This window comes from Electrophorus electricus, chromosome 23, assembly GCF_041902795.1.
Source record: "Electrophorus electricus isolate QZ-2024a chromosome 23, ASM4190279v1, whole genome shotgun sequence".
Classification (NCBI taxonomy): Eukaryota; Metazoa; Chordata; class Actinopteri; order Gymnotiformes; family Gymnotidae; genus Electrophorus; species Electrophorus electricus.
In genome coordinates this window covers 910,440-921,227 of record NC_137519.1, presented here as the reverse complement: position 1 = coordinate 921,227, position 10,788 = coordinate 910,440, and positions in this window count along the sequence as shown.

The window sequence follows — 10,788 nt, the reverse complement described above, 5'->3', positions numbered from 1 at the left end:
CTTTTGAGTGCATTTTAGGATACCAGCCACTGCCTACCCCTGGAACACCCCGGCATGAGACCAATCAGCAGTCGAGAGTTGGTGTCGACGCAGAGAACAGGTCTGGAAGGAAACGCATCAACGGCTATACAGAGCGATTGCGGAATACAAGAGGAAAGCAGATAGGAAACGTGGAGAGACTTCTGATGATATAGGACAAAGGGTGTGGATGGCGATGAAGGATGGCCGCACAGGGTCTAAGGGCAAGCTAGCAGCTAGATATGAAGGTCACCAAGCAGATCAACGAGGTCACCTATCGGGTAGGCCTACCCAGTGATAGCCGGGCATCAAGGGCATTTTATGTTTCAGCCCCGAAGCCTGTGGCGGAAGGTCACTTTGTAGAAGAAACTGGTTCCTCGGGTACCCCGCCCCCGCCCATAGACCTGGAAGGGGGACCGGCTTATAGGGTATGAGACTTGCTTCATTCCCGGAGACGAGGTAATGGGTTACAGTACCTGGTGGACTGGAAGGGGTACGGATTGGAAGGGGTACGGCCCCGGAGGAATGCAGCTGGACCCCGACCTCATTGCCTCCTTCCATAGGGAACACCCCTGAAAGCCTGCTCCGCATTGGCCGCACTCTGTGAGGCTGGCGGGGTCTTCGGGGGGTTCTGTCATGGTTGGCCGGTCATCCAGAAGCGCCCACTCCTGCTAGAGATTGCACAACATACCTTAATAGTTCCCAATCCCCTGCCTATTAATCACCTACACCTGTTCCTTGTTCTCTACCTCTATATAAAGTCACAGGTCCTGAGTGAAGGCGCTGCATATTAGTGAAAAGTCAGACTGCTCTCTTACAAGTTGTAGATTGAGCGGTAAGGAGGCGGACGCATGTGCTGAGAGGAGCGAGATTTAATAGGGGCAAATCCAAAATCAGGGTCATTAAGGCAGTCCAGGGTCACAGAGCCAACACAGAGTACTGGGAAACATTACAAAACAAAAACACACAAAGGCTAACTAGGGAAGCAGGCTAGGAACTAAGGCTAGGGAACACTCAGGACTAGGAAACACGAAGGCTTAGATAAACACAAAGACACATGACGGAAAAAATGGAACATGGAAGGGACTGATCATGACACTGTGAAGCAGTTCTTTCTAGCAGTTTAGCTAAAATAGGAGATTGGAGCTCTATGTAGTTATTTAAAGAATTTAAATAATTAGTAATCAATAATTTAATCATTATTTTTATACCTTGTTGCATTTCCCTATGCTAACATGGCTTCCATTGTTTGCCAGGCTGCCACTGTTAATAAGAATATATTTTTATGGCCTGCCTGGTCACATGAAGGCTTAAAGGTTAGGACCATGGCCTGGCTTTTTTAGAGCAGGTGTAAATACCAATTTCATATCTTGTAATTTTATGGTATTTCATTAGTTTATTACCAATGTACAAATTTTGTTAAAGCTTTCCTATGTAAAACCATTTGTAATAAAAATGAAAAGGTCTATACAACTATACATAAAAATTATAAATACGAATTATAGTCTCTTTCAGTATAGGCATAGAACAAGGTTTTTGCCATCATAAGATAAAAATAAGACCAAACAAACAAAGGGAAGGTCATATAAGAATTTATTTGCTTCTAATAAGTGCTGATACCAAAGCCTGTGGAAACTAATGTACATGTTTTTAATGACAAGTAGAGTAACAATTGTGGTCTTTTAAAGCTATGTGCTTGGTACTGACGTGCAGTGTAAGGGATTTTGTTTTTATTAGCTGTGACTGTAACTAACAGACAGAGCACAAACCAAATCATTGTAAGAGATTTCTTTTAAAAGATGGATATGTTATAAATGTGTGAACATGTGCACTCAGAACTGAGCAAATTTCCTTAAATAAGACCAAAGAAACCATTAACATGGAAAACTACACATAGTTAATGTGGCACAGCATTGCCAAAAGCACTAGTGTCCTAATTCTGTAATATTTACCACAATAATCTTTTTTTAAGTATCTTACAGTAATGTTATTTATGCCACAGACCAGCATTAAGACACACTGTCTGTTAGGTATTGCCACAGCTAACAAAAACAAAATCCCTTACATATATAGCAATGATGTGGTAATCATTCATATGAAAAGACCCTGAGAATTACTTTTGATAATAATACCTATAATAAAAAATAATGCATGTGGTAAATAATTAGGTATTTGATCAAAGGTAATTTTAATAAAACTTTTCTAATTAAAAAAAATTCTCTAATGTACTGTAGAGATCAGATTTAGAGGAGCACAACAGGCAGGCACCAGTCCTGTGTACCCTGGGACAATCTGTGACTCTCACTATCAGGAAGTTCAAGGAGGTTCAGCATCTCAATGAACTTGCAATATGAATAACTTGGCCAGGTATTTATTAGGGCTTTACATGACACCAACATCTATGGAAACAATGCTTTCATACAACAGTGAGGAAATATCAACTCTGGAATAATTGGTATTATACAGAAAGGTGGACGCAGGCATGTGCTGTACTCACCATGCTTAACCTACCTAAATAGATTATTAACCTGCTGTTTTAACAGATCTAAACAGATTATTAAGATACTGTCTTAACATATTTTAATAGATTATTAACCTACTGTCTTAACCTATCCGAATAGATTATTATGGACACTTACACTCACTTTCACTATACATATCCACCCTCACCCATGGTCATGAACTCCGGTTAATGCAACACCAAGATCACACATTCAAGTGGCTGAAATAATAAATGGCTTTGTTTGCCTGATAGTGGGGCTCACTCTCCGTGATAAGATGAGAAACATTGCCAAGTAGTGGGGCTCACTTTCTGTGATAAGGTGAGGAACACTGCCAAGTAGTGTGGCTCACTCTCCATGACAGGGTGAGGAGCTTCTGCTATCCTCGAGGACATCATAATAAAGCCTCTGCTTCTCCACTTTGAGAGGATCCAGTTGAGGTGTTTGTGTATGGGATGCTTCAAGGTCATCTCCCACTGGAGTTTTTAGGATTAACCCTAACCCAGAGGAGCTGGAGGTATACAGATATGGTATTAGGGTTATGGTTAACCCTATTGCTAACCCTCCCACTGGAGGTATACCAGGTTTGACCAACCGGGAAAAGGCCTTAGATGAATGAATGTTTTCAGAATTTTGTTACTGGTTTAGCTGCTTTGTCCAGCCAATGTTTGCAGGCATACCAACCACATGCCTTTGACAGAGTGGAGAGAGACCCCAGTGATCTTTTCACTGTTCTCTGCATGGTCTTGCTATCTGAGATGGATAAATTCCCAAACCAGGCAGAGACCCAGATGCTGAAGATGGTCTATCAGCCCTCTGTAGATGTATCTTACAATCTGTCTTTTTTTGTCTGCAATTTAGTTGTAGTATTAACACAATTAGATAGGTTGTTCTTATATGTGAAATTATAAGGATCATTATAGCATACACCAAGTAAGCCTGAGTTCCTGGCTAACAAATTTTGTTTTATGTTTGTTTACCACCTGTGCCCTGGTATTCTCCTTGCCTAGTTGATGTTTACTGTGAATTCTGTGAATTACAGCACAGTTACTTTAGATTTTCTCATAGTTAATCTTCCTGAGTAACAGGGAAACCTACAACTATGGGACTGCATTATGGAAAAATGGACTGCACCTGAGCAGATAATCCTTGACCTTAGTTGTACTTTTGGTTCAGGAGTAACAGAAAACTTGGACAGAAAACAGAAAACTCTGAAAACTTGGCTGTGTTGAATTTCATTATCATTATCAAGCTCAAAGAACAGTTATTGTCTGTGACTTCTGAACATAAGCTGAAGGACTCAGCTCTTAATTTTACTGTGCAGCTCAGACTAGCACTAAAGGAGCCTGACCACAGAAAAGAGCTCTTTTGCTTCTAACGAAATCAGAAAGAGAAATCCACTGAGAAGCTACAGAATATGGTTAGCCAACTTTAAAAAGAAAATGAGGCCAACATGAAGAAATAACCACAATTGGGACAGAACAACAGATGCTCAAAGGGAGGAAATCATTGTACTAAAGCAGAAGTCTGACAAAGTTCAGAAGCTTATCACTAATGCAAGAGGATCCTGCCAGCTACATGTTCACTTTGACAAAATCACACTATTAGATGCATTTTGAGAAAAACTTGTGTGTGTTTTAAACACATTAACATGGGATATTTCAAGTAGAACAGACTATGCACATCATACTGATGTAATTTGTTCTACTGGAAATGCTGTGAACTCTGATCACAAACTAATCAATACTCTCTCTCTTCCATATTCAAAACCCAGTTCTAAGGTCTCTCTCATCATAACTTCTCTGCTATCAATCCTCTGTCCTTTTTTTGCTTATCTAAATTCTACTGATCTTTCAAAAATGAATGTGCTCTCTTCCCTCGATGACACCATCACTTTTTCTGCTGACCTGGAAATTCTCACTCCCATGAAATCTAGATCTGTGCCTGCCATCCACTCTTCTCCCTGGTTCACCCCTTAGCTGCGCGCATTAAAAAGAACTGGCAGACGCCTTGAGTTAGTTAAGAAAAGTGTACTGCATATTCTGATCGTTTATTCAAATACAAGGCTGCTTTCATGCTTTTCTAACATACTAAACAGTGCTGGCAATAACTCTAAGCAGCTTTTTTTCTACTGTTAATAAACTTCTCCGACCTCTGTTCAAGGCTGTAGCTGCTTCCCCAGAAAAATGAAAAGCATTTCCAAAATTTTTTCAAGATAAGGTTAGTACCATCTGTCATGATCTCTTTATCTGATTGTTCTTCTTCTGTCTTCCCCCTTCCTGCTCATACCTTTTCTGATTTATCTTCTGTCAATTCAAACTCCATCACAGAGATCATCTCTAATTATCACAGCTCACAGCACAGTCATCATAGCTTGATCCTGCTCCCACCTCACTTTTAAAGTGCTGACTGACATTTCTTTTCCTGCCTGTCACATCATCAATCTGTCGCTTACAACCAGTTATGTTCCCCTGCTTTGAAAGTAGCAGATGTCACACCCCATTATTAAGAAATCAGGTCTTGATAGTTCAGTCATGGAGGATTTCCGACCAATATCCAATTTGTTGTTCATCTCCAAAGTCCTACAGAGAATCGTGGCATTCCAGCTGATTGATTTTCTAAACTCCAATGATCTAAGACTTTTCAGTCAGGCTTCCATCCCCATCATAGCACAGAAACACCTCTTCTTTATATTCTCAATGATCTCCTTCTGTACGCTGACTCTGGTTCTGAAACAGTGAATCAGTTCTGAATGATATGAAATTATATTATATGAAATAATATATAATAATGCCACAGTAAAAATCCTTTGCTTGTGTTCTTGATGAAATGTCCATCTTTCTTGAAGATGTTTTTTACAATAGTGACTTGTTGAGGACAGAGCGAGATACAAGTGAGCAAACAAGAAGCAGCATTTAACAAAGAATTTAAAAAACAAAACAAAAACGAGACAACAACGGCAAAAACAAAGAGATAAGCGACATCATAAGTAAAAGTAAGAGACTTAGCGCATGACTGTGGTGGCCCAAATGCAAAACACTGGAGATGGAGGCTTGTGGGATTTAAATAGGGGGAAAAAATGCTGTTTCCTAAAAGTTAAAAAAGAAAAATAATAAAACCAGACCTTATTTAGTTCAATATGTTAATGAATAATTAACGGTAGTTCTTAAAAAATAAGCCCTAATACTATTATTTGAATTTGTTCCCTGTACCTTGTTTTTGTGTAAATTTCATTTTACCTCAGTCATTGCATAACTAATGGAGAGCTCTGTGGAAGAGCCCTAATTAATGTGGGTAAAATGTAGATCTTTGTGAAGAATGCTGGAGTGTCTGCATGTATCTGATTCTGGCCATAATCCTGCTGTTAAATCTGGTGAACACACTATACCCAGAATAAGTGTAATATAGCATCCTCATCAACTACTGTTTTAGGAGTCTACAGCAAGGCAATTGACAAAAAAAAAGATCATTAAAATGTTAAAATGTTTGGATCTCTTGACCCAGTAACACTGTCTTAAGCAGAATGAGTTTCTGATTGCAATAAAACATTGCACATTAAATACATTTATTTTTGTACTACTTTTTTCTTATTCACCAGCATGATACAGTGAGTTTACCATTGCCCTATAGACTGCGTGCTGTATATACACTGACTGTAACTCCTGAATTACAACTTGATGCTGTGTTTGAAACATGGTATACAGATCAACTTTCTTTGCTTTGCTTTACCTTGTCAGCGTCAGTCTCCCCTGTGGTTCCTCCTGCTCTGAGTGATTGCCAAGACAACAGGCACTATATGCTTCCCAGCAGGGGAGAGGGATACTGGATGGGTGACAAACCTTTGTAGCTTCAGTCATTGTGGAGTTAACTCCTGAACAACACCGGCAATGTTTCTGAACATTGACACTTCAGGAATTTGGCTGGTCTTTCATCATTGCATGATGCCTTCTAGTTGGCGGAGGACCATAGTGTGACATACTCAGGGGCAAGAGCCTTTTCTCTCTTGCAGGTCATGGAGACAATAAGGCAGGGGTGAGTGCTGTGATAGATGCATTTTAAAACTTTAAAAAGTAAAAAACTTTCAGGTCATAAATTTGCTTTCTCTTAATGCCAGTTTGTAGCAAAAACTATTTTCTGTTTTAAAATAAGTGTGAAAATAGCATTAGGAACTTACAGAAAAGAGTGTCTTAAAAGGTGAAATGGTGGGAATGGCTATTCTTAATAAACACTGCTTTAACACATCATGCATTTTGCTTATTATAATGTGTTTTCATTTATAAGCCATGATACAGTGGAAACACGGGAACATGGAAACATGAGACGCATACTGTTTAAGTGTAGTAAATTAAATGAAGTAGGCTCAGCTTGTTTAGCTGTACATAATAAGAAATTAGGTGTACATTACAAGACTGGGACTTTTACATTCAGAGACAAACTACACAACTCTCCAACTTGTAATTAGGAATCTTTAAGTCACTGTGGTTTGTGCACTTGCTACATGACTTAATAGTAATGGGGGATAACACACTACAAGATGTTTCAGCTGCTGACAAGTCTGCCTGTTCAAGTTCAAGAAATATATATATACAAAATATATTAACAATGTGTGTATAATATGTATATATACACAATGTACAATGTCTATATGGATATGTGTATGTACACAATGTACAATTCCATCTTACAAAATTACAGTGTCACATGGTGGTGGTGGTCCCCACAGTTAATCAGTTTCCCTGATTCAGGGCCTGAATGGCCTGTGGGAAGAACCTCCTCTTCAGTGTCTCTCTATTGGTCTTCAGGGTGCGAAAGCACTTCCCTGACCTCAACAGAGAGAAGAGCCTATTGTTGGGATGGGTGGGGTCCTTCACAATCCTCCTGGCCTTGGTCTGGCACCGCTTGTAATAGATGGGCTGCAGCTCAGAAAGTTCCGTATGAGTGATGCACTATGCTGAAAACACCTCCCTTTGGAGTGCTTGTCTGTCCTGCTTGGTGCTGTTCCCAAACCAGACTGTGATGTTCCCCGTGAGGATGCTCTCGATAGTGCAGGTGTAGAAGTTCCGCAGTATCTTGGAGGGCAGTCTGAAATCTCTTAGGCATCTGAGGTGGTAAAGATGCTGACCAGCCTTCTTTGCCAGGGAGTTGGTGTGGCGGGACCAGGACAGGTCTTGCAAGATATGAACTCCAAGGTACTTGAAACTATCTACTCTCTCCACCGTGGTTCCATTGATCCTCCAACTGTCCTCCAAACTGCATTTTGTCACAAAAACACTGGCAAGAAATGACAAAGAGAATGACGTCATACTACTTGCGAGATGGATTGTTGTTGCTTTCTCATCATAACCTGGTCACATTTTTCACACTACAGGATTTGAACTCACTGACAGGTCCAGATATTTAGCGTGTTAAACATTTTTCGGGACTCTGCAAGTGATTGGTGAGCCTCTCACCCCTGAGTGAACACTGATTTACCTCTGATCTGGAGCTTTTCTTGGCAACCCCCAAAACCTGTCAGTGAGCGCAAAATCAAGGCTACAATCGTGTAGTGTGAATGAGGCATAACTGAAACAGTGAAGCACTCTCCCAGTCCCTCTCGGAAAAATCACACACATATTCACTTCTCAGAAACATACACACATGTTGACTTCAAACACCAGTAGGCTTGCTTGTTATTATCACCTTGTTTCCCAGCTCACAGTTGGCTGTAACCATGGTCCCCCCGCCCCTAACCACACCCTGCTGCCATTAACTACACCCCCACTTCCCAACTAGCATCACCCAAAGACATTTGTGAAAAGTATATTTTAAGTATTATATTAATTATAACTGTACATTATGTTCAACTGTCAGCCACTTATGGAATCTCCCGTATTAGATTTAACATCAGACATCAGTATATATGATAATTTTGCTTTATTCTTGTCACATTTCGCCTCTGTTAGCATCAAGGTTCACTTGGTAACCTGCCTTGTGTTCTTTTTTGGCTTTGCTTCCTGTTTTCCTTTCCTCGTTTCTTGTCTCTGCCCTTTATTTGTTTCAGCAGTTTCTTGTTATTGTAACGTGAAGCGATCACAAGGCAGATGCAAATGCTGAGAGGAGCAAGATTTATTATGGGCAAATCCAAAATCAGGCTCATAATCACAGTTTGGGGTCAATGAGCCAATATAAAGGGATACAGAGTCTACAGAGAGGGAGGAGACATGGGTGTGGCTACAGAGAGGGAGGCGACACAGGGGAGGCTCAGTTAAGTCTTACCTTATCTTGCCTTAAATTATAATGCTGTTTTCATTTTCAAAGACATATATATGCTATGAAAGATGTAGCTAATGCATAGCATACATTGCATGTGGCTACAGAAAGGGAGGAGTCATGGGTGTGGCTAAAGAGAGGGAGGAGCCATGGGTGTGGCTACAGAGAGGCAGGAGCCATGGGTGTGGCTACATTGAGGGAGGAGACATGGGAGTAGCTACATAGAGGGAGGAGCCATGGGTGTGGCTACAGAGAGGCAGGAGCCATGGGTATGGTTACATAGAAGGAGAAGCCATGTCTATGGCTACAGAGAGGGAGGAGCCATGGGTATGGCTACATTGAGGGAGGAGACATGGGTGTAGCTACATAGAAGGAGGAGACATGGGTGTGGCTACATAGAAGGAGGAGCCATGGCTATGGCAGAAGAGAGGGAGGAGACATGGGTGTAGCTACATAGAAGGAGGAGACATGGGTGTGGCTACATAGAAGGAGGAGCCATGGCTATGGCTGCAGAGAGGGAGGAGACATGGTTGTGTCTATAGAGAGGGAGGAGACACAGGGGAGGCTCAATTAAGTCTTAAAATGTAATGCTGTTTTGATTTTCAAAAATGTATATATGCTATGTAAGATGCAGCTAATATGTGTTAGCATACATGTTAATTGCATTTAGCACTACCTATCCTATAGCTACCTATATATCTAGCTAGCTAGCAAGCAAACACAGACACAGTCCAAGTTCAGATAAATATTAAATTATTTAGTCAGCTAACTAGCACTGCTGGGGCAAAGCAGAACCTTCAGCAACAATTGTTTATTGTATAAATTGCTTATTGCTCCTCAATTTATATCCACATCTTCCCACTTACAGCCTAAGCAGAGCAGCATGGGATCATTTAGGCAAAAAAGAAAATAACAAAATAGGATCCACTGTGTTGTTGCACAGCAGATCATGCTCCTGAGCAAGTACATCAAACCTGAACAAAGAACAACTCCTAAGATAAGTCCATCCCAATCACACTCCCACAGAGTCGCTAGATACAGAGCCGACACGTACGCTGATTAGGGTTGTGCTGTACATGCTCCCATTCATGATAATGCGATTTACAAGAATGTTAGGATTAAGCAACATTAGTTTCCTAATCATTCAGCCACACATTTAAATTTACAAACACTTATGCAGCATTGCAAAATATGCCCAGAACCATTTGCATTTCTTAAAAACATACTGTTAGAATAAAGATTTTCATACTGGTGACAAATGAGCCATTAGCAAGTATAATAGGTCAAGAAAGTTTTGCTGCAAGAATTTATAAACAAATTTGTGTTATGCTATTCTTAGAAAAAGGTATACAGTAACAGAGGAGAGGTGAACCCACTCTGTGAGTTCGTGTGGATACAGTAACAGAGGAGAGGTGAACCCACTCTGTGAGTTCGTGTGGATACAGTAACGGAGGAGAGGTGAACCCACTCTTTGAGTTCGTTTGGTCTCCTGCTCTGTAGCTGGGCTGCTGTTGCTCCATAAGCACTTCCACTCAAGTAGAGAAGAGGCCCACACATGCCCCTGCCCCACACATACAGGTGCCCACACATGTGCCTAGCCCTGTATCTCCCCCTCCCCCTTCCCATGCTCCTACTCTCCCCCTGCCACACCCTGCCTCTTGCCCCTCAGAAGTCATTTCTGGCTCCCAAGCTATTGGTTGAGAATATTGGAACATTCTTTTTGGCAAACCTGCGACATGCAAATAAACATATTGTATAAGCAGAAAGATGTATATGTCTGCACAAGCTGAATATTATGACTGTAATTGCTGACAATTTAGAAATTATGGTTACCTGTGACTTTATGAAGCAGGAGTGATGTGCAAGTGATGAACTCAAAATAATTGTACATAAAAGGCTCATCTCAGCAGATGCAGGCAGCAGGCCTGGCAGTGTCTCTACGATGGCAGCAGGCTTGGCAGAGTCTCTATGCAAGATAGGGACCATCAAATTAACACATTATCACAAAGCAGTTTTAAAA